General features: G+C 39.5%; 1 pseudogene; it reads left to right on the top strand.

Moving 5' to 3' along the window:
- Positions 1 to 1,418: 1,418 nt before the first annotated feature.
- On the top strand, positions 1,419 to 2,590 carry LOC116475115 (RNA-binding motif protein, X chromosome-like; annotated as a pseudogene).
- The last annotated feature ends 3,758 nt before the right edge of the window (positions 2,591 to 6,348 follow it).

Raw genomic sequence — 6,348 nt, 5'->3', positions numbered from 1 at the left:
TTTGATAACTCACACTTTTAAGCAGTAAAAATTACAGAAAAATGGGAATACTTGGAATGAAGGAATAATAGCTGCAGAATGCCAAAGATGGCATTAACTTTGAAATTCTGAAATATTTTTAATTGCAAAAACATTTTTTTGAGATATAAAGACTCTAGTAATTAAGATTTTTTATTTGTTTGATAATTTTGATGCAACTCCTGGTCCATTCACATAAATTTCAATCTCAATTATTTTTTTCTGAACGAACTGAAGAATTATTCTATGTCATACTTGTGTGCCTTTTGCAACTATGGCTGACTTAGAGTTTAATGCAGTATGATTAAAAATTGGGGGCCGGGCGCCGTGGCTCACGCCTGTAATCCCAGCACTTTGAGAGGCCGAGGCGGGAGGATCACGAGGTCAGGAGATCGAGACCATGGTGAAACCCCGTCTCTACTAAAAATACAAAAAACTAGCCGGGCGCAGTGGCGGGCGCCTGTAGTCCCAGCTACTCGGAGAGGCTGAGGCGGGAGAATGGCGTGAACCTGGGAGGCGGAGCTTGCAGTGAGCCAAGATTGCGCCACTGCACTCCAGCCTGGGCGACAGAGTGAGACTCCGTCTCAAAAAAAAAAAAAAAAAAAAAATTGGGACTATAAATGTAACATATCAAACCTGTTATTGTGTTACCTTACATGCTGCCTTAGTCCATTTAGGTTGCCATAACAAATGTCTTAGACTGGGTGATTAATAAACTACTGATTTTTTTTTTTGCTTACAGTTCTAGAGGTTGGGAAGTCCAAGATTAAGGATCCAGCAGATTTGGTTTCTGGTGAGATCTTGCTTTCTGCTTCCAAGATGGCACCTTGTTGCTGTGTCCTCACATGGTGAAAGGGCAAAAAGGAGCAAGGAAGTTCCTTCAAGTATCTTTTATAGGGGCACCAATCCCCTTCAGTGTCATGGCTCATAAACATGCCAGGGAGCTAATTTATGCTCAATTCATAAACCCAATACAGCAACATTTGCCACTGGAAAGGCCTGTAACTATGATGATACAGATTTGGAAATTTCTGAAGGAAGACTCTTATAAATACATGATGCATTTTATGCACTTTTTCAGGACATAAAAATACTCAAAAAGGAGGTCTGTCTCCCTCACACACACACAAAACAAGAAAACCTGATGAACCATTGACCCAAAGTAAATGTTCCTGCCACCTCAATAAACATTTCTAGGCTTTATTTGGTCAAATTATTTCTTGACACTTTTAAGAAATATGTGAGACCTCATTGCGCAGTAGTGCTAGCGGCTTCATGGTTCGGTCCTCGGACCCGGCAGCCGCCACTGGTGCTGAGCTGTTAGGAAGCCCCTATCGGCAAGCTCGTTGGAGCTTGAACCCATTGTCACCCCTGTGACTCACCGGCAAAAAAAAAAAAAAATGGTTGAAGCAGATCACCCAGGAAAGCTCTTCATTGGTGGGCTTAACACGGAAACAAATGAGAAAGCTCTTGAAGCAGTATTTGGCAGATATGGACGAATAGTGGAAGTACTCTAGATGAAAGACCATGAAACCAACAAATCAAGAGGATTTACTTTTGTCACCTTTGAAAGCCCAGCAGACGCTAAGGATGCAGCCAGAGACATAAAGGGAAAGTCATTAGATGGAAAAGCCATCAAGGTGGAACAAGCCACCAAACCATCATTTGAAAATGGTAGACGTGGACCGCCTCCACCTCCAAGAAGTAGAGGCCCTCCAAGAGGTCTTAGAGGTGGAAGAGGAGGAAGTGGAGGAGCAAGGGGACCTTCCTCACGGGGAGGATACATGGATGACGGTGGATATTCCATGAATTTTAACATGAGTTCTTCCAGGGGACCACTCCCAGTAAAAAGAGGACCACCACCAACAAGTGGGGGTCCTCCTCCTAAGAGATCTGCACCTTCAGGACCAGTTCGCAGTAGCAGTGGAATGGGAGGAAGAGCTCCTGTATCACGTGGAAGAGATAGTTACGGAGGTCCACCTCGAAGGGAACCGCTTCCCTCTCGTAGAGATGTTCATTTGTCCCCAAGAGATGATGGGTATTCTACTAAAGACAGCTATTCAAGCAGAGATTAACCAAGTTCTCATGATACTGGAGCTTATGCACCACCACCACGAGATTATACTTACCGTGATTATAGTCATTCCAGTTCACGTGATGACTATCCATCAAGAGGCTATAGTGATAGAGATGGATATGGTCGTGATCGTGACTATTCAGATCATCCAAGTGGAGGTTCCTACAGAGATTCATATGAGAGTTATGGTAACTCAGTGCTCCACCTACACGAGGGCCCTCACCATCTTATGGTGGAAGCAGTCGCTATGGTGATTACAGCAGCTCACCTGATGGATATGGTGGAAGTCGAGACAGTTACTCAAGCAGCCGAAGTGATCTCTACTCAAGTGGTCGTGATTGGGTTGGCAGACAAGAAAGAGGGCTTCCCCCTTCTATGGAAAGAGGGTACCCTCCTCCACGTGATTCCTACAGCAGTTCAAGCCGTGGAGCACCAAGAGGTGGTGGCCATGGAGGAAGCTGATCTGATAGAGGAGGAGGCAGAAGCAGATACTAGAAGCAAACAAAACTTTGGACCAAAATCCCAGTTCGAAGAAACAAAAAGTGGAAACTATTCTATCATAACTACCCAAGGACTACTAAAAGGAAAAATTGCGTTACCTTTTTTAAATTCCCTGTTAAGTTCCCCTCCATAATTTTTATGTTCTTGTGAGGAAAAAAGTAAAATATGTTTAATTTTATTTTGACTTTTGCATTGCTTTTCAACAAGCAAATGTTAAATGTGTTAAGACTTATACTAGTGTTGTAACTTTCCAAGTAAAAGTATCCCTAAAGGCCACTTCCTATCTGATTTTTCCCAGTAAATGAGGCAGGCAATTCTAAGATCTTCCACAAAACATCTAGCCATGTAAAATGGAGAGATGAATCATTCTACCTACACAAACAAGCTAGCTATTAGAGGGTGGTTGGGGTATGCTACTCAAAAGATTTCAGGGTGTCTTCCAACTGAAATCTCAATGTTCTCAGTATGAAAAACCTGAAATCACATGCATATGTAAGGAAAGTGCTATTCACCCAGTAAACCCAAAAAAGCAAATGGATAATGCTGGCCATTTTGCCTTTCTGACATTTCCTTGGGAATCTGCAAGAACGTCCCCTTCCCCTCCCTCAATAAGACCATTTAAGTGTGTGTTAAACAACTACAGAATACTAAATAAAAAGTTTGGCCAAAACCAACAACAAGAACAAAAAAGAAATATGTGAGAAATAATTATTTACCCCCTTAGAACTCACATTTAAATAAGCCCAATATTATGTAAGTCATTTGCTTTCTGGAGACAACCTAGTCCCCATTTAGAAATTACATTTAAGCCTATTTATGCTAATATTTCTAACTCAGTCATTTTAAAATGAGACTGCTACTAAAAAGAAAACTCCAGAATCTGTCCAAATTGCAATACAACAGACATTCCTGTTAGACTTCCTCTGTCCCTCAGAGTTTTTTCTTGTAGAGGCTTTAATGATCTCCTTTCATGTCTGCTGGCATCTCTGGTCCAACAATGGACTTCTGATACAAAAACTGAGCTTCTTGGCCCTGCACTACTTACCATTAGAGCATTATCTGATAGCTGCTTGCTGGGTTCTTCTGGGAATGGATGCTATTACATGACTTGAGACTATGACTTTGCACACCTGGCTGCCCACTATGACTGAGTCATGGAGGCAGCGACTGAGGCAGATTAAAAAAAAAGCTTTCGGAATTTAATCCCATAATATGCCAAAGCATGAAAGATTTTCATGTGCTATGGAAGAAAAAGTGGTACTTTAAATGATAGACTAGAATCTAGGACCTCTGGCATATTCATCTCACCTAGAATTAGAAATTGCTTCCCTTGCTAGATGCAATGGAACAATAGAAGGCCACCCCTCTTTCAGGCCTGTCATTCAACTGGAGAACAACTTGGGATAAACTAAGTGGACAGAAAATGGAGTCCTGCATACTGTATATATGACAATGATATCATTGTGCATGATGAAATCCATTGGAGAGTTGCTACCTTCCATTTCCTAACCAGGATATCTCTCATTAAGGGTAATACCCAAGGGTCAGAAATATTGGCTAAATTTCAGGCGGTCGCCTTAGTGTTAGAGGATTCCCTGGCCAACAATAGGCTCCATCTACACGTTTTATAGACCCTTGGGCCATTGCTAATAGCCTGAGTTCTGGTCCAGCCAATGGCAACAATTCTTTATTCAAGTTGCTCCTTTAGGGTAAAGAACTCCGGTAATTTCTTGCCCTAACAGATAGCCAAAAATATGGATCAAAGCCACACACATCTCTGCACATTCTAAAGCCACAACACAAGTCATTGACAAGAAACTCTTTATGTCCTTCAAAGTTCAATACATCATTTATAGTGACCAAGACACACATTCTCCTTCGCAAAATGCCAAATGATTGGCTCCATTATGTGGCATTCAACAGAACATTAACCTTTCTTACTGGTTTCAAGCTGTGTGCTTCAATGCCTTACTTAAATAAGTTCAAATTTAAACATCAAGGGTAGAAAATAATATAACTTAATTTTGGATGTTTGACTCCCAATAAATTTTATATCCTGTTATTTCCCTTTTGTCTCACATCTGGACAAGTTGTTAAGAAAGGCCAGATAGATACTCACTCCCTTGAAACCAACGAGGACATTCAAGGAAGACAAACCCAACCAGTGTGTCGCAACTCTGACTCAGGGCCTACTATCTGTTACACACACACACACACACACAAGCCACTTGCTCTTTCCTTTGTTGAAGTCATTTTTTCGCTAACATAGGACTCTTCTCTGCTATGAAAAAGCCTCAATATGTGAGTAACACATCTTTTTATAATATCTTGGCATGTGTCCATCTCAACATCAAACAAAATTTGGGTAAAGGTCAGTCCCATCCTCTATGGGACTACCAAAAAAAAACCGGATCTTTGAAAGAATGGATCGATAGATGGCACAGAGCTAGTCACTATATAGCTGCCAAAAATTACTTCACTATAACCGTTTTATTGTATGTTGAAATCCATGCATTATTGTAAAACTATGGAACTCTTTATGGGGCATACTTATCTTTTATGTTCCACAAAGTCATAATATGTGGTCTGAATAAAAATTAATATTTGATTAAATGAAAATCTGTTTAATATGTATCATGTATATAGTACACAAGATAAAATATTATAATAAATTATATCTCTCTGTCATAAAATAATGTATAACTCTCAGGGAATATAATAAAGTTCACTAGATTTAAACCTATTATGTGTCAAGTCATGAAATATTTTCAATTTTTTTTTTTTTGAGATGGAGTCTCGCTCTGTCACCCAGGCTGGAGTGCAGTGGCGCGATCTGGGCTCACTGCAAGCTCCGCCTCCCGGGTTCACGCCATTCTCCTGCCTCAGCCTCTCCGAGTAGCTGGGACTACAGGCGCCCGCCACAGTTTAATTCAAAATTAAGGTAGTCAAATTCTGAAAACTCACATGATTGGAGAATTTAAAACTCCTAATTGTGTGTGTAGATTAAATTTTCCTATAGTCATGAGCTTCCTTATGAGAAGCTGAGCTTCCTTTTTAGAAGTTGGTCTGTTCCAAAAAAGCTCTGTAGAAATTAAACAGTGTTTGAGAAACTACACAACCAGAAATAATATCAATAGGAAAGGTGAGGAATGGAATGACCTATTTTGAAGGGAAAAGCTCTCATTGTATCTGGTAAGTGCATTAAATATAAAACTTTTCATTAAAATATTAGAAAAATAGCTAGAAATAAATTGTTAAACACTGAGGAAGACTCAAATGCAGCATAATACATTACATAGAGATTTTATGAATAAACAAACAAGGGAAACTTCATTTATTTAGTACTTAGGGTGCTATGCGAGTGTGGGCATAAATGATCCCATTTAATTAGCAAATCATTATGTGTTAAATTCTGTTTTTAATAACATAAGGACAAGTACCAATAAATTTATTTTTCTGTCACTATGCGTCAGTTGCCACACCAAGAAATTTATAGACCAATATCAAACATTATACAAATGTTTCAACAAAGGATTTAATTTCTCCAATTTCTTAATGAAAAACGCAACTTCTGCAGCTATATTTTGCAGATGATGTGAAATTAAGGGTCAAACTCTTAGTAGACAAGATACCACAGAATCATCACAATAAATTTCAAAAAGGAAATTGGTAAATATGCATCTTGAGATTATACAAAATAAACATGAAAACATAAATCATTTTGTTTACTACTATCAAAGCAGCCAGGTAAC

This window comes from Hylobates moloch, unplaced genomic scaffold (assembly GCF_009828535.3).
Source record: "Hylobates moloch isolate HMO894 unplaced genomic scaffold, HMol_V3 SCAFFOLD_10, whole genome shotgun sequence".
Lineage (NCBI taxonomy): Eukaryota > Metazoa > Chordata > Mammalia > Primates > Hylobatidae > Hylobates > Hylobates moloch.
Note: the sequence above shows the minus strand (reverse complement) of the source record. Positions and strands in the feature narration are given on the sequence as shown.